We start from the raw sequence: 18,253 nt of genomic DNA on the forward strand, positions 1-18,253 counted from the left end.
CAATACCCGCACAGCCCTAGCCTTTTGGGGGCCCTAAGCTAAATTTGGTCAATTGCCCATCCCTGCTTTCCAGTATCTCTGAACGAGATTTGCCTCTTGCATCTCTCTGTAATAGCTTTGGGAGCACTGCTGTTTATGGTCAGAATCATTTAGAAAATAAAAGGGTTAGTGATTCACTGAAGTAGGTTTAAAGGTTAAATAGTGCCATTTAATTGAGAGATAGCAATCGATGTTGTACAGTAACACACTCTGCCTGAAGGTCTTGTACTGTACAGTACATCCGGTCTGTATTCTCTGTTCTACAGGGTTTCAGCTGGGGGCTGCGAATGAGCTCAATAATAAATCAGGAATGGTTGGGACATCTTTTTGACAAAAAGACCCAGTCAATATCTGACACCATTATGGATTTTTGCAGAATTTGTGTCATAGTGATGACGCTGACAAAAAGTGTATAAAGTAAGTTGGTTTGTCTGTTACTCCAAGGCTATTGTTGAGGTAAGTCATTTGGAAGTTCAAGTTCCTTTTTGTCCACATTACCAATGAACTGTCATGGTCCAAATACACCCCAATAATTACTGCTCATACAAGCAGTAATTTTGTTTACCACCTTTTGCTCCCCAATCTCGATCTCATCGCTGCAACTCCCCAATGGGCTCAGGAGGCGAAGGTTGAGTCATTTGTCCTCCAAGACATGACCCTCCAAACTGCGCTTCTTAACCCGGAAGCCAGCCACAATGTGCCGGAGGAAACACCATTCAACTGACGACCGGAGTCAGCCTGCAGGCGCCCGGCCCGCCACAAGGAGTTGCTAGAGCGCGATGAGCAAAGTAAAGCCCCCCCGTTCAAACCCTCCCCTAACCCGGACAACGATGGGCCAATTGTGCGCCACCCTATGGGACTCCCGATCACGGCCGGTTGTGATACAGCCCGGGGATCGAACCCGGGTCTGTAGTGATGACTCTAGCACTCTAATGCAGTGCCTTAGACCACTGCGCCACTCGGGAAGCCCCAAGCAGTTTATTTTTACTGCATTCAATGCTACACTGTTCAATGCTAACAGTGTACTGGAAAAAACATCTTAGACAAATCTTTTACAAATGCTAAGCAGGTCATGTTTCCTCCCCCATAACAATATCCCCTCTTTTCGCCTTTCCAACGCCAAATGGTTATGCTACAAATTATCACGGATGATCATCCGATGGTCTATGAATAAAACCTACGGGGAAAATCTACATAAACAAACAACAACCAGACAAGAATAGAGGAGGTTAGAAGAGTAGAGGTTACATGTCAATGCCGTTTGGTAGACGAATGGCCAGATCCTCATCCTCTATCGTTTTTTAAGGGCCTAGGCGCAGATCATTCCTCTCCAAAGAAGCTGACCTGAAAGAGAACAGGCTCTGGGGGCTTGCTGCATCCTCCTCCTTACACCGTTTTATAGGAGAACTGATGGGTTCGGTTCTCAGTGTAATAAGTAGCCTGGGGATTTACCCTGAGTTCTGACATGACATAAAGATGCCACTCTGGCTGAGGTGCTTTAGCACCAATACAGAGGCTAATGGCTTACTCTGAGAAAGTGTATCTTTGATGTTTATTTTATTTATTTATGTTTATTTTAGGACTGGTCTCACTAACCAGGTGTTCATCCAACCATTTCATGTGGATGAATGACCTGATGCTTAAACACACGACAGGCCATATGGAAAAATGTGTCGGTACAATTTCACAACGTCGCCAAAACAAAATACGCTGAACAAGGTGGGATATTTTTGGGGTCGGCGAAATACATTATGCGACAATTGCGGTGGGGCAACACTCCAGTCCAGTTGTTGGCAGTAATACACCTTTAACGTTGGTTGCCGACTGCCATATAAAATCCAAAGACGACGACACCGGTAGCTCGCTTAGGCCACTGGTAGATAGTGTCCTTTAAAAAGTGCTCTATTGAAAAAGTTTGGTTTCCAGCTACCTTTTGAATTTGGATCCCATCAAGCAGTTAGCATCAGTTGCTGGGACCACTACTATCTGTCCAGGGATCCTGCCAACCAAAAGTCTGAAGAGCTGCTAACTAGCTATCAAAGTTTCCTGAAAGCTTTAACAGAGCATGCGACCAGATTAACCCTTGTCCCTGAGACGTCGGATTGTCCTGGTCCTCGTGTCTGTCTAAATCCCTGCTGTTTGTCGCTGTTTCCATCTGCCCTGCAACCTGCCCTGTCTAGAACTGCATGGAGTACAAGTGTTAGCCTACGTTGCTACCATGACATCCAAAACCAAAGCTGGTGGGAGTAACGGAGAACAGTGTTTCTCTATCACAGGTGAAGGATCTTTTAAACAAAAAAAAAAAGCTTTATAGAAGCAGTTATAACAGCAAGAAAATAGCTTCAAGAGCTTTGTTCAAATACTGATGGATTCGACTAAGGGAGTGAACGTTATTTATAATAAGGGTTATGGAGAATATCGGACCTCTCTGAAATGAAAATGGATGGCCCTCCCTTCAGAAAAATACAATTACAGTACCGAAACCCTCCCTGAACACTTGAAAACAAACAAGTAACCTTCCCCTAAACACAAAATAGTAATTAAAATAAAGTGGATAGCAGAGACTTTTTAAAAGTTACTGACCACTTGTTAGACAGTTTTAAAAACTACTCTTCATCCTGTAACCATGACATGGCAACACAGGAACCTTGATAGCGCACAGGGCTGCGGGCCAGAAGGTTGTGGGTTCACAGACCACCGTAGACAAGTAGGGCCCGGAAAGATCCCCTTTATAGTAAAAGCATTACATGAATCTATCACATTTGCAGGTTCGTGAAATAATTTGCTTTTATAAACATTTCATGCTATTCTATTCATGCAATTCAATTTTCAGCACCACAATGTACAGTAAGTTACTGGAATCTGGCTTACTGTGGGGTCAATAACTCTGATAAATACAAAATGGGTTACAACATTGTTTTTAATACAATCTATTATAAAAGTAACAAGCTATCCACTTCATCTTCACTCTCTCCTCAAACTGAACATAGGCTACAGGCTAGTCCTGTGCATGTTTTGGACTAGGCCTAATCAAAAATAATTTGTGGAAGAAACCTTTGACTCTCCTTCTGAACTGTCCTAAATAGCACAACCATTGGTTAACCCATGAGAGTCTAAGCCCTATCTAAGCCGGGGGGGGGGGGGGGGGGTAATACTAAGCTACACATTAAGAAAGTTTTCAGACCCCTTGAAATATCACATTTACATAAGTATTCAGATCCTTTACTCAGTACTTTGTTGAAGCACATTTGGCAGTGATTACAGCCTTGAGTCTTCTTGAGTATGACTCTACACGTTTGGCACACCTGTATTTGGGGAGTTTCTTACTCCTCTATGCAGATCCTCTCAAGCTCTGTCAGGTTGGATGTGAAGCATTGCTGCACAGCTATTTTCAGGTCTCTCCAGAGATGTTCGATCGGGTTCAAGTCCGGGATCTGACTGGGCCACTCAAGGACATTCAGAGTCTTGTCCCGAAGTCACTCCTGAGTTGTCTTGGCTGTGTGCTTAGGGTCATTGTCCTGTTGGAAGGCAAAACTTCACCCCAGTCTGAGATCCTGAGTGCTCTGGAGCAGGTTTTCATCAAGGAACTCTGTACTTTGCTCCATTCATCTTTGCCTCGATCCTGACTAGTCTCCAAGGCCCTACCGCTGAAAAACATCCCCACAGCATGATGCTACCACCACCATGCTTCACCATTGGGAGATTGCCAGGTTTCCTCCAGACGTGACGCTTGGCATTCAGGCCAAATAGTTAAATATTGGTTTCATCAGACCAGAGAATCTTGTTTCTCATGGTCTGAGAGTCTCAAAACAAAACTCAAAGTGGCTGTCATGTGCCTTTTCCTGAGGAGTTGCTTCCATCTGGCCACTACCATAAAGGCCTGATTGGTAGATTTCTGCAGAGATGGTTGTTCTTCTGGAAGTTTCTCCCATCTCCACAGAGGATCTCTAGAGCTCTGTCATAGTCACCATCGGGTTCTTGGTTACCTCCCTGAACACAGCTGTTTTCCCCGATTGCTCAGTTTGGCCGGGCGGCCAGCTCTAGGAAGAGTCTAGGCGGTTCCAAACTTCTTCCATTTCAGAATGATGGAGGCCACTGTATTCTTGGGGGACCTTATATATAAGGTCAACGGTGGGACCTTACATAGACAGGTGTGTGCCTTTCCAAATGATGTCCATTCAATTGAATTTACCACAGGTGGACTCCAATCAAGTTGTAGAAACATCTCAAGGATGATCAATGGAAAAAGAATGCACCTGAGCTCAATTGTGAGTCTCATAGCAAAGGGTCTGAATACTTATGTAAATAAGGTATTTCTATATTTTATTTGTAATACATTTGCAAAATGTCAAAATCCTGTTTTCGCTTTGTCATTAAGATCACCATGCGCAATGCCACGCGTCAGCTGGAGAGGTGTAAAGCTTTCCGCCAATGGACTCTGGAGCAGTGGAAACGCGTACTCTGGAGTGATGAATCACGGTTTACTATCTGGCGGTCCAACGGACTAAATTGGATTTGGGGGATGCCAGGAGAACACTACTTGCCCCAATGCATTGTGCCAACTGTAAAGTTTGGTGGAGGAGGAATAATGGTCTGGGGCTGTTTTTCATGGTTCGGGATAGGCCCCTTAGTTCCAGTGAAAGGACATCTTAATGCTACAAAGAACAATGACATTCTAGACGATTCTGTGCTTCCAACTTCCAAAGCGAGGTCCATACAGAAATGGTTTGATCGGTGTGGAAGAACTTGACTTGCCTGCGCAGAGCCCTGACCTCAACGCCATCGAACAACTTTGGGATGAACTGGAACGCCGACTGCAAGCCAGGCCTAATCGGCCAACATCAGTGCCCGACCTCACTAACGCTCTTGTGGCTGAATGGAAGCAAGTCCCCGCAGGAATGTTCCGACATCAAGTGGAGGCTGTTACAGCAAAAAAGGGTGGACCAACTCCATATTAAATGCAATGATATGTTCGACAAGCAGGTGTCCACATTATTTTGGTCATGTAGTGTATATGGAATGGATTTAAGGTCATACCAAGGATAATTTTGCTATTTGGTTTTGAATTTTAAGACCCCCTTGAAGTATCCCCCAAAAATATAACAAAATTATTTGTTGAAACATCTGATTTGGCCTTACTGCTATTAAGCTATACAAATGCATTGAATATCAGATTCAGAGTTAAAGATCGGTCACTCATTGAAAGCAAGTCTAAGAACCAATATCTGTTCTATTTGTGCTATTTCTATGCTTCCCGTTCTTGTTTTTTGTTGTTGCATGTTTTACTTTCGGTTTTGTACACCAGCTTCAAACGGCTGAAAATACAATATTTGGACTGCACCAGATTAGCCAGTTCTTGCTGTGAGATGTTTCCCCACTCTTCCACCAAAGCACCTGCAAGTTCCCGGACATTTTTGGGAGGAATGGCCCCAGCCCTCACCGTCCGAGCCAACAAGTCCCAGACGTTGTCAATGGGATTGAGATCCAGGCACTTCGCTGGCCATGGAAGAACACTGACATTCCTGACAGGAAATCACGCACAGAACAAACAGTATAGCTGGCGGCATTGTCATGCTGGAGGGTCATGTCAGGATGAGCCTGGCAGGAAGGGTACCACATGAGGGAGGAGGATGTCTTCCCTGTAACGCACAGCGTTGAGATTCCCTGCAATGACAATAAGCTCAGTCCGATGATGCTGTGACACACCACCCCAGACCATGATGGACCTTCCACTTCCAAATCGCTCCAGAGCACAGGCCTCGGTGTAATGTTCATTCCTTCAATGATAAACGCGAATCTGACCATCACCCCTGGTGAGACAAAACCGAGACCAGTCAGAGAAGACCACTTTTTGCCAGTTCTGTCTGGTCCAGCGACAGTGGGTTTGTGCCCATAGCCAACGTTGTTGCAGGTGATGTCTGGTGAGGACCTGCCTTACAACAGGCCTACAAGCCCACAGTCCAGCCTCTATCAGCGTGTTGTGGACAGTCTGAGCACTGATTGAGGGATTGTGCGTTCCTGGTGTAAATCGGGCAGCTGTTGTTGCCATCCTGTACTTGTCCCGCAGGTGTGATGATTGGATGTACCGATCCCGTACAGGTGTTGTTATACGTGGTCTGCCACTGCGAGGACGATCAGCTGTCCGCCCTGTCTCCCTGTAGCGCCATCTTAGGCGTCTCACAGTACCAACATTGCAATTTCTTGCCCTGGCCACATCTGCAGTCCTCATGCCTCCTTGCAGCATGCCTAAGGCACGTTCACGCAGATGAGCAGGGACCCTGGGCATCTTTCTTTTGGTGTTTTTCAGAGTCAGTAGAAAGGCCTCTTTAGTGTCCTAAGTTTCCATAACTGTGATCTTAATTGCCTACCGTCTGTAAGCTGTTCGTGTCTTAACGACCGTTCCATGGGTGCATGTTTATTAATTGTTTATGTTTCATTAAACATGGGAAACAGTGTTTAAACCCTTTACAATGAAGATCTGTGAAGATATTTGGATTTTTACGAATTATCTTTGAAAGACAGGGTCCTGAAAAAGGGACGTTTCTTTTTTTGCTGAGTTTACAAACAAGACAGCAGAATGGAGCAGAATATGCTATTGAAGAAGGCCTTCTGCCTTTGAAGGATCAGCAAGGTCTCCTGAGCCTGGAATTCAATCTTCAGGGGTCTGACTTAAAACAAACTGGTGAGTTTCATTCCACTTTGTAACCAATTGTCTTTGAAGGATTCAATGGGAGTTCATGGGATTCAAATAATTTTTTCAGTTAAGACAAAAAAGTTTTTTTTTATGAAAAAGGCATCTCTACCCAGTAATATCTTTAAACTTTATGTAAAATAAAAGCATGATGTTTCGACCTCCAAATACCATCAGAATGAGCATACAGGTACGTGTTTCCTAGAACCATGTATGCTTCCCTCACCTGGGGAAAAGCGGCAGTCACTTGTGGCTAAAAGTTTTTTGATGTCAGTTGATACATTATTGATGCAGCCTCATTGAGGATGCAGCGTGAAAGATGCCGTGTGGCATGTAATGAGGCGCACAATTACCAACCCACTGGCAAAAAAAACAACATACAATTGGAGAGGAGTAAATAGGAACACTTCTTTTGCTTCCCTTCCATTGAGGGAGATTTTTAATTGGTGAGGATTTCTCATATTTACAAAATGTCTCATCGCAACACATCGCATGATGAGACTTGTGCTCTTGTTCATTAGCTGCTGTCCAGAGGAATACGATAACATCTAGAGTGTCCGAGATTGCGGCTAGCAGCCGACCGTGAAGGAGAGAAAAAAGACGATCCAGAAGTGTTGAGTCACCTGTGCCATGATGGACTTTGGGAGAGGGGTGTATTTGAGGGTGGAGATGGTATGTGCCAGCTGGTGGAGGGAGAGATGGGCAGGATATGTTCATCTGGTACTGAGGATGGACACATCTTCCCTGTATCTCCTTCCAGCGGCTCAGGAAATACATTCTAACCCTATCCACACCAGGCAGAACTCCTATGTGGAATTGTTATTCAAATTATTATTCATTCATTGTATTAGTTTAATAACTGATGGTTTGCTCTGTTCAAATGTTGAAATAGAATGTTCAGAATAACAGACAGTTCAAAGTCAATGGATTAGAATTTAGAATTCTCTTACATCATTTTTGCCTTCGAAGCCCCACTTGTGTCTCCCCTTCTACTTACAGTGGGCTCACAAATAGTTCATACTATAGTGCAATTAAATACAGAAAACAATTCGCCCCATCAACACCAATGGGCTTTCCATGGGAAGGGGAAACAGTAATTAAATGGATAATTCACCCAAATGTCCTTACCCTGTTACCGGTCTATGGACATGGTATGATAGCAGTCCATGCTTTGTTTTTGTTTACCTGCGCAATGTTTTGAAATGGTCACATTTTAGCATGTGGCACAACTCCAATTCCAGTCAATGGTACTTATTTTTTAAACATTTTTATGGCCTTATTCTGCAACTACTCTTGTCTTTTGTTTATCTTTTCTTTTGTTTAAATACAGCATTTAATAGCAGAGTATCTGAATGTAATTTGGGGAGTATAGTTGGTGTAATGGCTGGCTTATTGTAGTCCCATATAAGACCTGTGTGTCAACCTGCATCTGTCCCATCTCTGTACCAGGGACCTAGGTGGGAACTCAGCTGTACCTTTGTGCAGTATGTCAGAATGAATTAATTTACAGCTTGTGCTCGCCCACACGTTTCTAATTTGATGGTGGGCAGTGTGTGGGCCAGATCTGTGCCAGAATGAATTTTAAAAAGCATTTTGAATGTAATATAATTTAGTACTGTAAATTTCAGTACTTTACACTGTTCTCACATTAGGCAATACACTTGCATTACCCATCAAAATGTCATTTAGGCAGGTTACCTTCGTGTACTTGGGCACAGGGACTATGGTGGTCTCCTTGAAACATGTTGGTATTACAGACTCGGACAGGGAGAGGTTGAAAACACTTGCCAGTTGGTCAGCGCATGCTCGCAGTACAAGTCCTGGTAATCCGTCTGACCCTGCGGCCTTGTGAATGTTGACCTGTTTAAAGGCCTTACTCACATCGGCTGCGGAGAGCGTGATCACACAGTCATCCGGACAGCTGGTGCTCTCATGCATGTTTCAGTGTTATTTGGCTCGAAGCGAGCATAGAAGTAGTTTAGCTTGTCTGGTAGGCTTGTGTCACTGGGCAGCTCTCGGCAGTGCTTTCCTTTGTAGTCTGTAATGGTTTGCAAGTCCTGCCACATCTGACGAGCGTCGGAGCAGTACAGTTCGATCTTAGTTCTGTATTAACGCTTTGCCTGTTTGATGGTTCGTTAGAGGGCATAGCGGGATTTCTTATAAGCTTCCGGGTCCTTGAAAGCGGCAGCTCTAGCCTTTAGCTCAGTGTGGATGTTGCCTGTCGTCCTTGGCTTCTGGTTGGGGTATATACGTACGGTCACTTTGGGGACGACGACTTTGATACACTTATTGATGAAGCCAGTGACTGATGTGGTGTACTCCTCAATGCCATAGGAAGAATGACGGAACATATTCCAGTCTGTGCTAGCAAAACAGTCCTGTAGCTTAGCATCTGCTTCATCTGACCACTTTTTTATTGTCACTGGTGCTTCCTCACATTTTTGCTTGTAAGCAGGAATCAGAAGGATAGAATTATGGTCAGATTTGCAAATGGAGGGCGAGGGAGAGCTTTGTATGCGTCTGTGTGTGGAGCAAAGGTGGTCTAGAGTTTTTTCCCCCTCTGGTTGCACATGTAACGTGCTGACAGAAATTTGGTAAAACAGATTTGTTTCCCTGCATTTCAGTCCCCGGCCACTAGGAGCACCGCCTCTGGATGAGCGTTTTCCTTTTTGCTTATGGCCGTATACAGCTCATTGAGTGTGGTCTTAGTGCCAATGTTGATCTGTGGTGGTATGTAAACAGCTACGAAAAATACAGATTAAAACTCTAGGTAGATAGAGTATCTCATGATAAGCTGTATACCACACTACCTCAGGCGAGCAAAACCTTGAGACTTCCTTAGATATCGTGCAACAGCTGTTTACATATATGCATAGTGTGCCACTCCTTGTCTTACCAGACGCCGCTGTACTATCCTGCCGATACAGCGTATAACCAGCCAGCTGTATATTGATAATGTCGTCGTTCAGCCACATCTCCGTGAAGCATAAGATATTCGTTTTTAATGTCCCGTTGGTAGTTTAATCTTCCTCGTAGGTTGTCAATTTTATTTTCCAATGATTGCACGTTAGATAGTAGAACGGAAGGCGGGGGGGGGGGGGGGGGGGGGGGGGGGTTGGGGGTTACCCGATCACCTACGAATTCTCAGAAGGCAGCCCGACCTCCGTCCTCTTTTTCTCCGTCGTCTCTTCACGCAAATGACGGGGGGTTGGGCCTGTTCCCGGGAAAGCAGTATGTCGTTCACATCGGGCTCGTCAGACTTGTTAAAGAAAAAAAAAAAGCTTCTGCCAGTTCATGGTGAGTAATCGCTGTTCTAAATGTCCAGTTATTTTGGTCATAAGACGGTAACAGCAACATTATGTACAAAATAAGTAAAAAATTCAAGTTACAAACGTAAAAAACTAACATAAAAACACAATCGGTTAGGAGCACGTAAAACACCATCATCTCAAGCGCCGTCTTTATGATGGGGATTGCAATCAAACACCTTCCACCTGTATTGTAATCATGTATTCCATTTTACAGTCATGTATTGTACTTATGGTTATGGTCCTGTGTGGCTCAGTAAGAAAATTTCACTAGCAACACCAGAATTGTGGGTTTGATTCCCACTGGGGTCACATACGAAAATGTGTTGACTCACTGTTGTCATTTTGGATAAAAGCGCCTGCTACGTAAATGGCATATATTACGGTATTACAGTGCTGTATTGGCGAATGCATTTTTAGTAAAGTAGTATGCAACCCCCATATCATAATGACCCCAGCAACTTAATTTTGGATACACTTTTACTGTATACGGGATGCATGTCTCATACAGTACATATAGTTAATACCATAATGTAGTTATGAGGTACTATTTATACATAAAGTATGAACATACACTACCGTTCAACAGTTTGGGGTCACTTAGAAATGTCCTTGTTCTTGAAAGAAAAGCACATTTTTTTGTCCATTAAAATAACATCAAATTGATCAGAAATACAGTGTAGACATTGTTAATGTTGTAAAGGACTATTTATGGAATGTCTACATAGGTGTACAGAGGCCAGTTATCAGCAACCATCACTCCTGTGTTCCAATGGCACGTTGTGTTAGCTAATTCAAGTTTATCATTTTAAAAGGCTAATTGATCATTAGAAAACCCTTTTGCAATTATGTTAGCACAGCTGAAAACCACACAGGTAATTAGAGCAATAAAACTGGCCTTCTTTAGACTAGTTGAGTATTTGGAGCATCAGCATTTGTCGGTTCGATTACACACTCAAAATGTCCAGAAACAAAGCCCTTTCTTCTGAAACTTGTCAGTCTATTCTTTCTCTGAGAAATTAAGGCTATTCCATGCGAGAAATTGCCAAGACACTGAAAATCTCGTACAACGCTGTGTACTACTCCCTTCACAGAACAGCGCAAACTGTCTCTAACCAGAATAGAAAGAGTGGGAGGCCCGGTGCACAACTGAGCAAGAGGACAAGTACATTAGAGTGTCTAGTTTGAGAAACAGACGCTTCACAAGTCCTCAACTGGAAGCATCATTAAATAGTACTCGCAAAACACCAGTCTCAACGTTAACAGTGAAGAGGCAACTCTGGGATGCTGGCCTTCTAGGCAGAGTTCCTCTGTCCAGTGTCTGATCTTTAGCCCATCTTAATTTTCATTGGCCAGTCTGAGATATGGCTTTTTCTTTGCAACTCTGCCTACCTTTATGTTTAATACATTTTCAAAAATGTATTAAAACCTGTTTTGATTTGTCATTATAGGGTAGTGTGTGTAGATTGATGAGGATTTTTTATTTTATTTAATCCGTTTTAGAATAAGGCTGTAACGTAAGAAAATGTGGAAAAAGTAAAGAGGTCTGAATACTTTCCGAATGTACTGTATATACCGTATTTAGCTGCTACTCATTAACTTTTTATAAAAAGTACACATCAAATTGCCTAACAATGAGGTAGTTGGCTTGAGGATAAATTCAGCCACAATTTACTGTTTAACTTAGCGGGTTCTCTCTGGCTAATAGCCTACACAAATGGGCTGCAATAGTCAAGGTAAATTAAATGAAATCTAATTAAGTCCAACTTGAGACTCCCCAGGTCTCCTGAAGTTCTACTTTTTGTGCAAATGTTTCCACCATGCCCTGAAGGTCCAGGTTGCAGTCCCAACTGTTTTCTATACTCAGTATTGCCAACTCACTTTCCTGAGACATTGTGCGTTATATGTCCATTGCGCTGCACGAAATGTTAACTTAGTCTTGAATGACGCATGCCAAGATATACCAGAGATAAGGGACTGTTGACATGTTCAACCACACAACTCAAATGCCGCTTCACCAAAATGAACGAAATTGAAAACCACTTTGTCCAAGCCCTCAAGAACGGTTGTCCACTAAAGACGCTAATCCGTTTGCAGTATTCAGATGACCTGTTCCCAGAGCTTCCTATACAGTTTCCGTAACGTGTTGAGGCCGGCAATTAAGGAGAATGCGGCTCAATTAAATATTTTACAGAACCGCTGTATTTGAAGCACCACTCCCTTCTGCCCAGTTTCCGTGATGTTGCTACGGCAATCACATTTTTACCATCCCTCTAACTGTCTCTTCAGCTGAGAGATCATTTTCTAAACTATAGCTCATAATATAAACTACCTAAGAAACATTAGGCTCTCGGTCTGATATGCGCCTTTGAACACCTGAGTAAGCTTCACCCATTGAACTAGCGTCGTCGTAACCTTGATCTTGGCATTTGTTCACCGATATTCCCCTTATACTTTCAAAATCCGTTAAAAAAATATATTAAAAAGGCCAGAGGCACTTTTTCAGTCCCATTCACAAAAAAAGGTTAATTACTTTTTGGAGGCTTCTATGACAGGCGCATGGGCCTAAAGATCTCGTGGGCCCCCGCCTAGTGGGGGCTGGCCGGAACCCCAGTGCCTTTGATCACACATTGGATATAAATGATGGACATTTTGATAGGTACTGCAAGTGTATTGCCTAATGTGAAAAGTGTAATGTCCTATTGTTTACAGTACTGTAGCATATTACATTCAAAGGCCAATTTTGAAACATGCATCTTGCTATTGGATAAACTGGTTGTTAAAACAACACAATTGAAAATGTATATCATTATATTGTGTTTTGGTGATTCAATTATCGTTCCCATGGTATTTCACTGCAAACGTATATTTTGGATCAACGGCTATGCGGTGAAAGATGTCTCCAAACAAAATGAATGCACAATAAAAGGATTTGAATATAAGTGTTACCATTATGTTGTTTTCTTCTAAATTCACCACATACTTGTGAAAATAGCACCAAAGCAATTGAAAAAAATATATAACTGACATTAGGATGAATAAATATCCACTGCTATACACAAATGGGCGCTACGTTTCAGAACTTAGCCGGAGACAATACGGAGATCAGATGAGACCTCAGTCCGAATATGTTTACAGTAAAGAAAAAAACATTCCATGTGTGTTACAAGACATACAGTACGTGCAAAAAGGATGCCTGTAGAGGGTGAGTCAATGCCCAACACACAGTCAAGGTCATTGCACACACATACAAAGATTGCTTTTGTGAAGCCAAAACAGAGGAGTTTAAATACGTTGTGTTCCATTGCGTTCATATTACACTGTACAAAAATATAAACGGAACATGCAACTATTTCAAAGATTTTACTGAGTTAGTTCATAGAAGCAAATCCTTCAATATAAATCAATTCATTAGGCCCTAATGTATGGATTTCACTTGACTGGACAGGGGTGCAGCCATGGGTGGGCCTGGGAGGGAATAGGCCCACCTACTTGGCAGCCAGGCCCACTGACTGGGGAGCAAAGCCCAGCCAATCAGAATGAGTTTTTCCCCACAAAAGGGTTTTAGCGTTATCCCATGATTGACTTATGATGATGGTTAAAACATTACTCAGATACATGTTTTAATATTAAAATTGTCTGAAGAAGTATGCATTTCTCTTCAAATATATTGATAATTGTATCGTGGAAAACCTGTTTAATGTTATAGAAGTTGAAGGATGGTATTCATTTTTTTAATGTCATTTTTATTTCACCTTTATTTAACCAGGTAGGCTAGTTGAGAACAAGTTCTCATTTACAACTGCGACCTGGCCAAGATAAAGCAAAGCAGTGCGACACAAACACAGTTACACATGGAATAAACAAACATACAGTCAATAATACAATAGAGAAAGTCTATATATACAGTGGTGGCAACTGTGGTAAGATAAGGGGGGTGAGGCAATAAATAGGCCATAGTGACGAAATAATTACAGTATGGCAAATTAAACACTGGAGTGATAGATGTGCAGAAGATGAGTGTGCAAGTAGCGGTACTGGGGTGCAAAGGAGCAAAATAAATAACATGGTGATGAGGTAGTTGAATGGGCTATTTACAGATTGGCTATGTACAGGTGCAGTGATCTGTGAGCTGCTCTGACAGCTGGTGCTTAAAGCTAGTGAGGGAGATATGAGTCTCCAGCTTCAGTGATTTTTGCAGTTCGTTCCAGTCATTGGCAGAAGAGAACTGGAAGGAAAGGCGGCCGAAAGAGGAATTGGCTTTGGGGGTGACCAGTGAAATATACCTGCTGGAGCGCGTGCTGCGGGTGGGTGCTGCTATGGTGACCAGTGAGCTGAGATAAGGCGGGGCTTTACCTAGCAACGACTTATAGATGACCTGGAGCCAGTGGGTTTGGCGACGGATATGAAGCGAGGGCCAGCCAATATATATATATGGGGCTTTGGTGACAAAACGGATGGCACTGTGATCGACTGCATCCAATTTTCTGAGTAGAGTGTTGGAGGCTAGTTTGTAAATGACATTGCCGATGTCAAGGATCGGTAGGATAGTCAGTTTTACAAGGGTATGTTTAGCAGCATGAATGAAGGATGCTTTGTTACGAAATAGGAAGCCGATTCTAGATGTAATTTTGGATTGGAGATGCTTAATGTGAGTATGGAAGGAGAGTTTAGTCTAACCAGACACCTAGGTATTTGTAGTTGTCCACATGTTCTAAGTCAGAACCGTCCAGAGTAGTGATGCTGGACGGGTGGGTAGGTGTGGACAGCGATCGGTTAATGAGCATTCATTTAGTTTTACTAGCATTTAAGAGCAGTTGGAGGCCACGGAAGGAGAGTTGTGTGGCATTGAAGCTCGTCTGGAGGTTAGTTAACACAGTGTCCAAAGAAGGGCCAGAAGTATACAGAATGGCGTCGTCTGCGTAGAGGTGAATCAGAGAATCACCAGCAGCAAGAGTGACACATAATACATTAACATCATATCTAAATAACCATAGGCTATCAATCCCAATGTCAACTGCCTCCAGACAATTCATTGGACATTTGATCCCAATTGACCTTGTTGACTGATTTGTATGTATTTTTTCAATTTACCATGGATCATTGATCCTATGTAAGCCTAATCAATTTCAGCAGACACGCACTGACTGCAATGCACGTCACAACGGGCAAAGGCAAGGGTCATGACACATTACCTTTGTAGGCCACTCAAAACATGGAATTATAACCATGAGTCCAAAGACAGATAAATGTTATAGACATCAGTGAGTGTTTCCAAAATGCATCTCTCAATGCCAATAAGACAGAAAGCCAACACACAGACTCAGAGAGGAGAGAGGAAAGAGGGAGGAGAGAGAGGATTGTGTAGCAGTTGCGAGATGAGATCACAGATGACGGCCACGGTATATAGCACAGCCTGGCCAAGACAGACTCCCCCAGGGCACTGCCAGAGACATGGCTGTTCAGAAGACACAGAGATACTGGGTTGTTAACTAGTGTTGACCATGTTGGAACCAAACGTTCCATGACAATAACATTGTCATTTACATCCTTAGTAGAATGTAATGATCTTGGAACTACGGGTGCCACAATGGCACTCAAATCGTTTTGCCATTGTAAATCTACGGCGCTCTAGGCTGACTAAGACTTGACTCCTCCACATGAGTCCCAGAGCAAGCCAATAAGCTTGACATAGTCCCACATTCCCAATGACAAGAACAATTTTGAGGACATATGAGCAGTTTTGGATTCCTTTCTGCAGTAGATTGAGTACCCACACTCAGAAACTGAACAAAGATTGGATGTGCTTCCTACTAGGGCTTGCACAATTGTGTCACCAACAATTATGCGTAATAATCGTCATATTAGTATTAACACATTCATTATATGAGAAGAGGGGATTGAATTTGATATTAAAGTAGATATAGTTTCCCCATAGCAGTTTTTTTTTTTTTTTATATACATGAAGAGTGTAAAGTTGGTCATTATTTTACGAGCAGACTGTCACGGTTGGGTGGAGCTTCATTTCCAACATTTCAAAGCGGTCAGAACCATTCGTTTTTTGAGAAGGTGTCACCAAAGCTGTGTTGCATTCATTAGGTATGTCGTAGCTAAGTTTCAAAGATGCATTATGGTGCATTACAAGCTCAAAACATTTTTCTACAAAAATGCCAATTACATCCATAACCGTGCTATTCGCATGACAATTAATCCTTACCCCTAATTCCATAATCGTCACAGCCCTACTTCATACCTGCCTTATTTAACATAAGGCTAGATAAGCTTTTCTGGGCCCAAAAACGATTTAGTAGAGCACTTTTCTGTAAGAAAATCGGCAATTCCACTCAGAGAGGAGTAGTTACAGTAGCGACTAATTCATCACGCTTTTAGTGCCGACCCGTCCCGCTTACGCGGAGCGCTGTAGCTAAGTGACCCAGCAACCCACTGCAGGAAGTCTAATTGTTTAGAAACATTTATCATCTGGGTGAGCTTGTCAATTACCTTCATTCAATGGCAGTGGACAGCGTGTTGCTTGATGGATTAAAATCCCTCCTCTGGGTGAGTCTTGATGACAGACAGAGAGGGATAATGGGGAAATGACAAAACGGGAGACCAGGGATGGGGAAGTTCTGTCAATTTCACTAGATGACATGTACTGAATCAGAGCTCGGCCCCTCGAAATGTCTAGAGACGGGAACATAATTCAGAGCGCAGCTTTGGCTGACCTACCAGGCACTTCTCAAAGCTTCAGCTAGGGAAGGAAACCGAGTTAGGTGTGCAATGTGCATCCATGTTAATCTATCATAGATGGCCTTTAGGCAAAGTCTAAAAACATTATTCCCTCGGTGCATATGTTTTGATACTGCAAAGGCACCATACACAATGGTAAATCAGCTCCAGCTACCACAGGCTTGATATTCCATATCAGAGACCAGCCAGAAGCTCAGTGGGGATCTGGGATCGAATTTCCACTCCCCTGACATATATTCTTCATCAGACAGTAATGTAGAAATTCCAGACGTCAATCATCTTCAGGCTCCCTTGATGTAGCTGCACAGAAAGCATGGCATCCTGATCAGCTGGGGCTTCTGGCCAGACATCTATCACAGTCAGAATCATGAAGCATTTAATTTATAGTCACCCTCTGGCTATTACAGTATCCACTTTGAAAAATAATGACAAATCGAGACCATGGGGCTATAAAAGGTTCTATCTGCGCAAAACATAGTTCTGAGATATTGAGCATCAAAAGTTTTCACCTCCCCGATCTCAGAACTGTTTTGTAGTGAATTCTTCTTTCATAACCCATTAAGGTCCTCCTCATCTTAAAAAAGGTACCTAGAGTATCATATTCCTAAAATGTTTGTACAATCAAAGATAGAAATTTATGGCAATCTGGATTCAGACATGTTAAAATTATTTCAATTTTAATAAAGTACTGATATTTAAATGATGAAAGAATACCCTTCTTTCTAATACTTCCTCAAATATATGTTCATCACACATTTGTTAAAGAGATAGTGTGTCATTTTAAGGAACTATATCCTACAGATAACTAGCAACATTGCTAAAGCTTAGCTCTGGATGAGTAAATGTCTATATTTTTCTGGTCTCGGACACTGAAAGTCACTCAACTACTTGCTATTAAATCAATAAAATGTGGTAAATTTGTAATTTTACTGAAATAACCTCCATGGAAAGGGTTCCATATTGATATAGAACAAGACAAAAACAGTAATGCCTCTCCTAGGGGCCTAAGGCACCTGTATTTATTCGTTTTTTACCATATCTTAGTCAGCTTATCGTATGGTCATTTTTCTGAAAAGGTGGTGAAAGCAAATGCAAGTAATTTAAAAAGGAGGACTACAGCCTAAAATTTGTAACATCTTAATTTGCAGAAAATGCAAACATGTAGTGTATTTGAGTTTTAAAAAAGGCTTCTGAAGTTTATAATTACCACTTTGAAATTTCAGACTTGATTTGCCCTAACAAAAAATGTATCAACCCCTAGCTCTGGTGGACATTCCTGCATGCCAATTGCACACTCCCTCATAACTTGAGACCTCTGTGACATTGGGTTGACAAAACTACACTTTTGAGTGGCCTTTTATTGTCCCCAACACAAGGTGCACCTGTGTAATAACCATGCAGTTTAATCAGCTTCTTGATATGGAGAAGTGCTCACTAACAGGGATGTAAACAAATTTGTGGACAA

At 42.5% G+C, this 18,253-nt stretch overlaps 1 protein-coding gene across 1 annotated transcript in view; it reads right to left on the reverse strand.

Annotated features, from left to right (window-relative positions):
• LOC129814410 (cAMP-specific 3',5'-cyclic phosphodiesterase 4B-like) overlaps nt 1-18,253 on the reverse strand; it is a 144,408-nt gene that overhangs the window by 111,911 nt on the left and 14,244 nt on the right. The window lies entirely within an intron of this gene.

This window comes from Salvelinus fontinalis, chromosome 17 (assembly GCF_029448725.1).
Source record: "Salvelinus fontinalis isolate EN_2023a chromosome 17, ASM2944872v1, whole genome shotgun sequence".
Taxonomy (NCBI): domain Eukaryota; kingdom Metazoa; phylum Chordata; class Actinopteri; order Salmoniformes; family Salmonidae; genus Salvelinus; species Salvelinus fontinalis.